The 10197-nt window shown below is 43.5% G+C and overlaps 1 long non-coding RNA gene and 1 pseudogene across 1 annotated transcript; both read right to left on the bottom strand.

Moving 5' to 3' along the window:
* Positions 1-1510: 1510 nt before the first annotated feature.
* LOC118727607 lies at positions 1511-2018 on the bottom strand (annotated as a pseudogene).
* A 7800-nt stretch (positions 2019-9818) lies between these two features.
* LOC118727739 lies at positions 9819-10197 on the bottom strand. The gene is made up of 2 exons (XR_004990647.2): positions 10088-10197; positions 9819-10003 (listed from the first exon to the last, which is right to left on the bottom strand). It is a non-coding gene; the product is annotated as an uncharacterized LOC118727739 (long non-coding RNA).

The following is a 10197-nucleotide window of genomic DNA, read 5'->3' as shown; positions in this document are numbered from 1 at the left end:
CTTCCCAGGTCCATGAAATTAGAACTTGGGCACCTTGATAGTCATTACTCAGAGGGTCTCACCATGAATCACCAAAGCCAGAAAATTTTGGATTCCATTTATGAAATCCCTCAACACTGACATTGAAGAATTGACGCCTCACACTGGAGGAGCCGTGGTAATTGCTTGTCTGTAGGAGGAGCCTTCATTTTATTGGACCAAGATCCATTTCTCAGTTCATTGCCCTCACCATCATCATCAGTAGTAACAGCAGCCATAGCAGCAGCACCAACATAATTTGCTTACTTATAATTGTTCTCATATTCTGTAGACATGGTGGTTAACCACACACAATGTTTGTGTTTTTTTTTTATTCAAATAATAAAAGCAGGCATCTCCTCTCTTGATATCATTTGAAATTCAATGACAACAGTCTCACCTAAAATTTGATACATGACCTGCAAGCAGCTGAAGGCCTTGGATATAGGATAGATCCCACTCAGGACAATGGACCATGACCCCTGTACAATTCTTTGGTTGTCATCTTCATCATCATCATCACCACCACCATTATTATCATCATCATTTGCCTATTTATAATTATTTTCTCAGTTATAGTAGATATTGGTGTTGTACACATATAATGACCATTTAACACAATGTTTCCTTAATTTTAATAATTCTTAAGTAAATTTGTAGCAGTACTTCATTTTCTTTTCCATTTAATGATAGTAAACTGATGGCTCCTTCCTGTCTCTTCTCACTTGGCCTCACATTTGGAATCTGAAAATAAACTTTGGGTCTTCTCTCCAGGTGTCAATAAGAGGCTCTGTAGGAAGAATTCTGACTCTTCCCCACCAGTTCAACTAAACAAAATCCCTGAGTCAATCTTCTTTCCTGGCTCCATCAAAGCAGGTCTGACTTCCTAAAAGGCCTTTCCTGTGCTTCCAATAGATTTCAACTGAGCACCATAAACATTCCATATTCCTTGGTGTGTGTGTTTGTCTTCAGCCTGTACATCAGCACTAAGCTGTTGTGGGTCCCTCTGCCTTTGCCTGGTGTCACTCACTGAGCTATGAGCCTGATGACAATTCAATACCCAATACCACTGGGGTCCTTCTCTAACTTTGGGTTCACATTCCTGTGTTGGTCTCTGTCTAGCATTCTGTTGAGCTGTACTGTTTAGTAAGCAGAGCCTTTTGTTAGATTTAGGGGACCTGTGTCAGCAGATTTGATTATTAATTGCCATTTAGACAAAAACGTGTCCAAAAGACTCTCTGCCAATTGTCCACTTAACAAACAAGTGTCTGAGAGAGTCTCTGCAGTATGTCCATGTGAGAAATTGTCTCTCTATACAACAGAATTTTTAACTCAGAGACGTCAGAGATAAGCAAAGAACCAGGAATCCAGAGGTTCCCTGAGGAAAACTGTAACATGAAGAGGAAACCACACAGGAAACCAGCACAAACATAATTTGCTTACTGCACCTGCTGCTGAGATGGTCCTGTGTTAAGAGACCCAGAGCACCTTCTCATGGCCACAGCCTTTCCTGCAGAAAAGTTTGTGTCTGACGTCTCCTCACTGTGTCTCTCACACAGTAATACATGGCAGTGTCCTCAGCTCTCAGTCTGTTCATTTCCAGATACAACATGTTCTTGGTGTTGTCTCTGGAGATGGTGAAGGCCCTTCACAGAGTCTGCATAGTATTTCTGACTTCCATCATACCATATAACTGCCACCCACTCAAGTCCCTTCCCTGGAGCCTGGCGGACCCAGCTCATGCCATAGTCTGAAGGTGAATCCAGAGGCTGCACAGGAGAGGGTCAGAGACCCTCCAGGCTGCACCAAGCCTCCCCCAGATTCCACCAGCTGCACCTCACACTGGACACCTGCAAACACAAAAGCATTCTGGTCAGGAAACCCACGCATCCACTTTTTTCTCACTCACATACACATTGTCACTTGTTCTACATAAATTACCTCTTAAAAAAGCTACCAGGAAAACCCAGCCAAGCCCATACTCCATGGTGAGTGATCTGTGCTCAATTCTAGGCATGGGAACACCTGGGGATCTTGGGATGGGTTCCTGTCCAAGAGCTACAGGGTGAGGGCTGGGCTGGTTTTTATAAGCAGAGGGGCCCTATTTGCATGTCCTCCTACTATATAGGGAGCTCTAGAGTTAGACATTGGCTTTACAGACATGGTCTTATAGTGCCTCATGTCCAAGGGTGCTTTTTATTAGTAATTACCTTTCACTGGGCCTGGGCTCTCCCCAATGAATTTAACTGTTGCAGGCCACCTTTACAAAGACCCAGGAGAGAAAATGTTCATAAAAAAGAAAAGAAGAATATTGAAAATGAGAATGCCTTTGGCAGTCACCAGTAATGAAACCAAGAGATAGTAACCCTCATAATGCAATAAAGAAGTAAAAGTGCAGGAGGTTCATGTTCAGGAGACAGGAAGTTCCATCTGACACTATTTCCCTTACAAAGTGATCAGAGGACAAACTAAGACCAGTGTGTGAGCCTAGAGCCAGTGGACCATGTGTTGGGGAGAGATGAGCATCTGTGTGGTTCCCTGGGAACCAGAAGCATGAACTATAGAGACACAGACAGAGCTCCTGGGTCCTATTCCTTCAGAGGAGTTTGATGCTGGATATGTAGCCACTGCACAGCCTCCTTGTGATGTTTATTCTGTAGGCTCACTTGTGATACTTGATCTATCATTGATGATATACATGTAACTTCATCGTCAAATCTGGGATGTTGTGGTGAAATTATAGGTAAAGATGAGGCAATAATTATGTTTAAGTTATGCAATCTTGTTATTGGAAACCTTATGTCTTCTTTTGACCCTTGGAACAAATGTGACCATATATCCATCAATGATAGGGTAACAGGAACCTGCACCTGACTCAGGGCTACATTGGTGGGAAAGCTACCTGGGGACATAATGAAGGTTTAACCAAGACTGGGGACATACATGTCCAGGATTTTTGTTTCATAAGATTGTCATCTCCTTGTTGTTTAGAAAGTTCAACTTTTCTTTTCTCACTTTCTTCTGAAACAGACTACATAGTTCCTAGAGGCATGATGACACTTTGATGAGATTGTGCAGGAGCACAGGACATTGGTGTATTGGTTTTGTATGTTACATCTTTCCTGGATTCTAGTTCTATTAGCTTCTCATACAGTTTTTAGGGTTTTCTATGCACAAGATTATGTCATTTTCATACAGCTAAGGAGAAGTATTATGACTTGTTTCTCTCTGATTGAGACATTTTAAATTTCATTTTCTTGTATAATTATTCTGACAAGTAATTCTAGCTTTGATGAACATAAATAGTCACAGGGGAGCCCTTGTCTTGATTCTTAAGTAAGAAGATAAGCTTTGAATTTTTCTCTGCAGCATGATGTCACTTGGTGTCTCAAATGTAACCTTTATTATATTGAGTTCCATCACTTATATGCCTAATGTGTTAAAAATTGTAATTGATCTCACACATCTAGAGGAAATAATGAACAACACAAACAGACCCAGAGATCAGACTCTCAAGCTTTAGAGGATGGGGGTAAGGGGAAGAGATCAACCAAAGTACTTGTGTGCATACATATGGGCCTAATCAGTGGCCATGAACAACGGGTGTTGGGGGGGGCATATCTAAGGAGGGGTTTGGAATGGGAATGGGGGAATAAGGACAATTATGTGTGACCATAATCAATTAAAAATAAATTAAAAAATTGTAATTCTGAAGCGATTCTCAATTTTAAAGGCTTTATTCTGTATCTATTTATACGACTGTGTACTTTATCCTTCATTCTGTGGATGAGATGTAGCACAGTTACTGGTTTACATATGTTGAACCATCCTTTTATGCTGGTACGGTATCCACTTGATCATGGTATATTATCCTTTCTGTCTGCTGGTACGTTTTCTAGAATATCGTTGAAGATTTTTTCATTTATGTTCCTCTGCGACACTGATCTGTCAGTTTTGTGTATCATTACATGGTTTTGGTATCAGTGTAATATTCACCTCAATAAATCTCTTTGGAAGTGTTGCCTTTTCTTTTAATTCTTGGTAGAGTTCAAGAACAGTTGATTAAAAAAGTTATCAATTCTTATTTGAAATTCTGATAGAATTCACCCTTGAGTTTATTTGGTCCTTGGCTTTTATTTGGTGGAAGGTTTTCACTATTCAATTCTTTTTTCTTTTCTTTTTTTTAATTCATAAGAATCTAGAAATGTTGAGTTCAAATTCCTAATTTGAGCACCTACCAAGTTGACTATAAAATACAACTATTGATCTTCACAGGATGTGGTCAGTGTTGAAATAATAGTTGCTTGCAGACCACATATTTATTTCATATGATATCCAAGAGAATATAATATAATCATATTTTCTTGTTTAGAATTCATAAAATGGAGTGTTCTATCACTGTTCATGTTTGAATGCATGCCTTTTCCAGAAACTAGTATGCAACTGTGTGACTGTGTCTGTAACTATTTGTGTCTGTGTCTCTGACTGCTTGTGACTCTATGTGTGGGATAATGAGCCCCTGTGTTCCTTTGGGAAGTAGTAAGAGGACAGATTGGACAGCTCCTAGGCTTCCAACATGCTCCCAATCCACATCTCACCCACATTGAAGGTAGAAATGGATCCAGGAGGAAATGTGGAGGGAGGAGTTCTATGATGTTCATCCCAGTTCTCAGGGTCACCTATCCCCACTGTGAGGTTAGCATTACTTCCTGCAGGGCAGCAGGGGCCCCTCAGGTAGATGGATAGTGGATTCCTGTGTTTGGTGCACTCAGCTGTGGGAAGCTGTGTTCCGTGGGGCCCGAGGGCAAGGATGGAGCATAGGGTAGGGACGCCTACCTGCTCTCCTACAGGGGATTGAGCACAGGGTAGGGACGCCTACCTGCTCTCCCCTAAGCCTTCAGGGTCAACTAGGGACAGGGCAGACCATAGCCCCATTGTTAGGGAGCCCGTGTGATGCATGACTTATCTGGATGTTCTCAGCTAAGCTGTTTTCAATGATATCTAGCCAGATGCCTGCTCTATGCATCTTTTTCCAAGAACGCCTTAAGGAGCTGACGGGCGGCCTTGTCCTGGGAAAGGGGCACTTGGAGAAACGCCGAGAAAGGCCGCATAAATGTACGCCTGCAACTAATAAAGCTGCTGCAGTCTCACCATAGACTAGCAGTCCTCCTGAAGCCCCGCTTTCTCTTGTCTTTATTTCTCTTAAACCTCCTAGCCTTACCTTCAGGACCTGTGATACTGGCTGGATCTGGTACTCAGCTCTTACAGGGATCAATGTGGACCCAGAGAGGATGGTTGGGGTCCAATAGCCCTGAGTGTGGTCAGGCCTTTCAGCAACAAGAGGGCACTGTGATCTCCCTGGAAACAGGAGGGAGAAACACAGGGAGAGTCAGACACTGAAAAAGTTGTGACCCCTGAGGGATGGATGCAGAGCTGAGCACACAGCTCAATCCCAGCAATATACCTGGGGAGTTTACACTTATCAGCAAAACATTGACAAGTAAGTGGAAAAAGTCAATTTTAGAATTTGTGAATGTGTCTTCCTGAAGGAGAGACCCAGTAGCTGCTAACAAGTCACCTGCAAACAGACAATTCTCTTCTTCATTGTTGTCTTTAGTGAAAATATGAGAAGGAGGAATCCTCCCTGGGAGGAGCTGAGACCTTGAGAGGAAATCCCTGTGCCCAATAGGAGGCCATTCCCTCCCCACCTTCCTCTGCCACTGCTCCTGGGCTGTTCTCTGTGCTGTGGGTCCTGAGGGCTCTCTGCTGTCCCTAGCACCTCCTGCACTCCTTCCCTGCTGTATCCCTCAGGGAGGTTGTGTCTTGGATCACACTAAGTTCCCCTCACTGTGTGTCTCACACAGTAATACATGGCCGTATCCTTCACTATTATGGATATCAGCTGCATAGAGAACTGGTTTTTGGACATGTCTCTGGAGATGGATGTTCAGCTATCAGGGGAGGGACTTTAGTAAATGTCTCTATAAAAATTTAAGCACTCCATCCATTCCAGCACCTTTCCTAGGAGTTGACAGATCCAGTTCCAGTCATAACCACTGGTTGTGATAGAGAATCCATAGACTGTGCAGAATCCATAGACTAAGAGAATCTGGGAGGGCTTCATCAGCCCTGGGCCCAACTCCTGAAGCTGTACCTGAGACTGGACACCTGGGGACAAGGAGCATCAGTCCTGTCAGTCACATATGACCTTATCTGGCCCCTGAGACCGTCATCTTGGGAAGCTGTTGCCAGTAACAAGAGAAGATCCAGAAGCCTCATCTTCTTCCAGACCACAGCTCTGCTTTCCCAGATATCTCAACCTTGTGTGAGAAGAGAGCTGTGAGCCTGCACAGCCCAGGAGAGCATTTACCCTGGAGCAGCTTTTCCTAAAGTATAGAGCCTCAGGTTCAAGATTCCTTGGTCTTTCTGGGGCCTGGGTGGAGGCATTTCTTCCCTTGATCTCACTTAGCATGTAAGTCAGGAACAGAGGACTACTCCTTAGATTCAGCTCAAAGCACTGCCTTATGACTCTGAGCATAAGAGGAAACATGAACTAGATGAGCAGGTTACTTCTCATGCATCTTTCAACCAGATGCAAAAGGGATTAACATTTGTTCAGACCATTTCTCAATCTCAAATCCTTAGTGTATCCAAAATTTCTAAATGTTTAAGTCTTATACCAATAATTTCTACCCTTGTGCAAGAATTAAAAAGTAAAAGACAGACATTTTAAATATTTTATGTCTTAATTTATCATATTACTTTTATCTGAGAATATTTTATTGATTTTTTACAGAGGGGAAGAGAGTGGGATAGAGTCAGAAACATCAATGAGAGAGAATCATCGAACAGCTGTCTCTTGCACACCCCCTATTGGGGATGTGACCGCAACCAAGGTACATGCCCTTGACCAGAATCAAACCTGGGACCTTTCAGTCCACAGGCCAACACTCTATCCACTGAGCCAAACCGGTTTGGGCTAAACCTGGCCTTGTTTTGAGTCACATGACAGAAATATGCATGATGTTCATGGGCAGAGAGTTACTGGATATTTGGGTTCAAAGCCTCCCTCAGTGAAGACCCAGAAGTTATTATAAAGACAGCTTGTATCATCGTAGGAAATACCTAAATAATTAGGAAGATGGATTTGTGAGAAGTAGAAACATTAAAGATCATACAGGTAGATATGAAGAGAAATAAAGAACATGTAACTGCAAAGTGGTGGGAAGAGGATCCCTGTTTCCTACATGCACATGTCTCTGTTCTAGACGGTAACACCTTCCCACAGAATTAGGACTTGGGCTCCTTTGGGGTCATTACTCATATGATCTCAGCATGAATCAATGAAGCTGCATAATTAATTAGGCCTGATATTATAAAGTCTGTCAATACTTACAGAGGAGAGTGGAATCCCTCATGGAGAAGCAATGGTAACAGTGTGTCTGTATGAGGAGCCATCATTCCATTAGACCAGGGATCCTGTCGCAGTCTATTATCCTCATTTTAATCATAAGCATTATCATCACAATTTGCTTTCTTATAATCATTATTTTCATTTTCTATAGATGCTAGAGGCCTGGTGCATAAAATTCATACATGGGGGTGTGTCCATAAGTCCTGCCTGTACCCTCTCCAATCTGGAATATCCCTCTCACAATACAGGACTTCTGGCTCCTAACTGCTTGCCTGTCTGCCTACCTGTCTGATTGCCTCTAACCACTTCTGCCTGCCAGCCTGATCACTCCCTAACTGCTCCCCTGCCAACCTGATTGCCCCCAACTGCCCTTCCTTGCCAGCCTGATTGCCCCTAACTGCCCTCCCCTGCTGGATTGATGGCCTCAACTTCCCTCCCCTGCCATCCAAGTAGCCTCCAACTTCCCTTCCCTGCCAACCTGGTCACCCCCAACTGCCATCCCCTGCTGGCCTGATCACCTACAACTGCCCTACCTTGCTGGTCTGTTCACCCACAACTGCCCTCCTCTACCGGCCATCTTATGGTGGGCATCTGTGACAGCTATCTTGTGGTGGCCATCTTTGATTATGTCACCATGACCATCTGTGTCTCGTGACACCAGCTAGGCTTTTATTATATAGGATGGTTGTACACACAGAATTTCTTTCTATCGGAAAAAAAAAGTAGATATCTGCTTGCTGGAGGCTAAGTCCAGCAGGTCACAGTAAATGCAAAAAGTCTTCAAAAGGTTGAATGGACATATTCAGCAGGGCTGTATATCTGCATATTGTTAGTTGCTGCTGGAACACCAAGGGAAATTTTCCTAATCTTATGGTCCTTTATTGTTTACCAAACATTACCTTTGATATGTATATCTGCTTTGCTAAATGGAAAATGTTTGAATAAAAAGCCTTGGGTCCAGAGATTCATAGAGCTTAGTCACTAAGCATAAGCTTCTGCCTGGTTCCCCAAATGCCTTCCAAATTTATATTTTGCCTAGTTTATTCATTTATCATGTAGCCCCTTTTCCAGACTCCTGAACCCTTACAGTGGAAATATTGTGGCATCTACATTTCAGATACCATTAGAGATTGTGACCCAAATGGCCCAACTGTAAGTTGACACAGGCCTTTGAAAAAGCTGATGGCAGATTGGTGGGAAAGTACATATTCCCACCAAGACATTGGACCAAGATTTGTTTCCAATTCTAGCATCACCATCACCATCACCACCACTGCCATCATCATTATTGTCAACATCATCAACAGCATCTTCCTTATCATTTGCTTACATATATTCTTCTCATTTAGACCTGATTATTGAACAGATATAGGACTAGTTTTATTTTTTTCATTTTGCATAGTTTTAAAAGTAAAATACAAAACCATACTCTATTTTCTTTCTGTTTGACTTCTAACAACTGATGGCTCATTGCTGCCTCTTTTCCCTCTGCCCTCAACATGTGAAACTGGATCAGAAATCGTAGCTTTCTCTTTAGATGTCATTGTGAAATTGAAACCAACCCCTGGAAGAAGAATTCCTTTCCCTCATCACCACCTCACCAAACTATAAGCCCTGGGCCAATATCATTTCCTGATTCCATCAAATCTTCATGATTTCAACTAAGTGCACAATAAACATTTCATGTCCCATTTGTGTGTGTGTTGGTCATCAGCCTGCATATTTGCACCGAGCTCTTGTGGCTCCCTCTGCCTCTGGCTGGTATCATCTACCCTTGGTGCTATGAACATGATGATAAGACAATGACAATCACCAACTGGGGTCCTTCTTCTCTAGCTTTGGGGTCACATACTTGTGGTGCATGCTGTCCAACATTCAAGTGAGCTGCACATTTGAGTCAACAGAGCATCTTGTTAGATTCATGGGATGTGGTTCAGAAGATTTGGTGATTAGTAGTCATTTTAGTGGCACAAGTGGTCTAAAAGACACTCTCTGCATATTGTTCATGGGAGGAAGTTGTTTCTGTTTACAACAGACTTTCTAATTCAAAGATGTCAGAAATGCAAAGTCAGGAATCCAGAGAGGTTCCTTGAGGGAACTGTGACATGAAGAGGAAATCACACAGGAAACTAGCCCTAAACTCCAACTGCACCTGCTGCTGGGATGGTCCTTGTGCTCAGAGACCCTTGAGCGCCCCCTGATGGTCACAGCCTCTTCTGCAGGGAGGTTTGTGTCTGGGCTCATACTGACTTGCCCTCACTGTGTTTCCAGCACAGTAATACAAAAGCAAATTCTAGGCTCTCAGACTGCTGAGCTCCATGTAGACTTTGCTCATGGATGTGTCTTTAGTCATGGAGACTCTGCCTTAGAACTTCTGTGCATAACATGTGTTTACATTGTTAACTTAAACCCTCCCCACCCACTCAAGCCCCTGTCCTGGGGCCTGTCGCACCCAGTGCATCCAGTAGTCAGTGAAGGTGTATCCAGAAGCCTTGCAGGAGACCTTCATGGAGGCCCCAGGCTTCCTCACCTCAGCCCCAGGCTGCACCAGCTGCACCTGGGAGTGGACACCTGTGGAGAGCAGACAAGAGTTGGTGGAAATCCCCCTTGACTCTCTCTAGTCCCCTCCTTAATTCAGGGACTGGAGCCCCTTACCTGTTGCCATGGCCACCAGGAGGAGGGTTCTCCAGCTGCAGTCCATGGTGAGGGCTGTGCTGGGAGCACTTCTGTAGGGGAGGGTGTGGCTGTGGGTGATGCCCTCAGGG

This window comes from Pipistrellus kuhlii, unplaced genomic scaffold (assembly GCF_014108245.1).
Source record: "Pipistrellus kuhlii isolate mPipKuh1 unplaced genomic scaffold, mPipKuh1.p scaffold_m20_p_25, whole genome shotgun sequence".
In the NCBI taxonomy this organism is placed as follows: Eukaryota; Metazoa; Chordata; class Mammalia; order Chiroptera; family Vespertilionidae; genus Pipistrellus; species Pipistrellus kuhlii.
The sequence above is the reverse complement of the archived record's forward strand: the minus strand, read 5'-3'. Positions and strand labels throughout refer to the sequence as shown.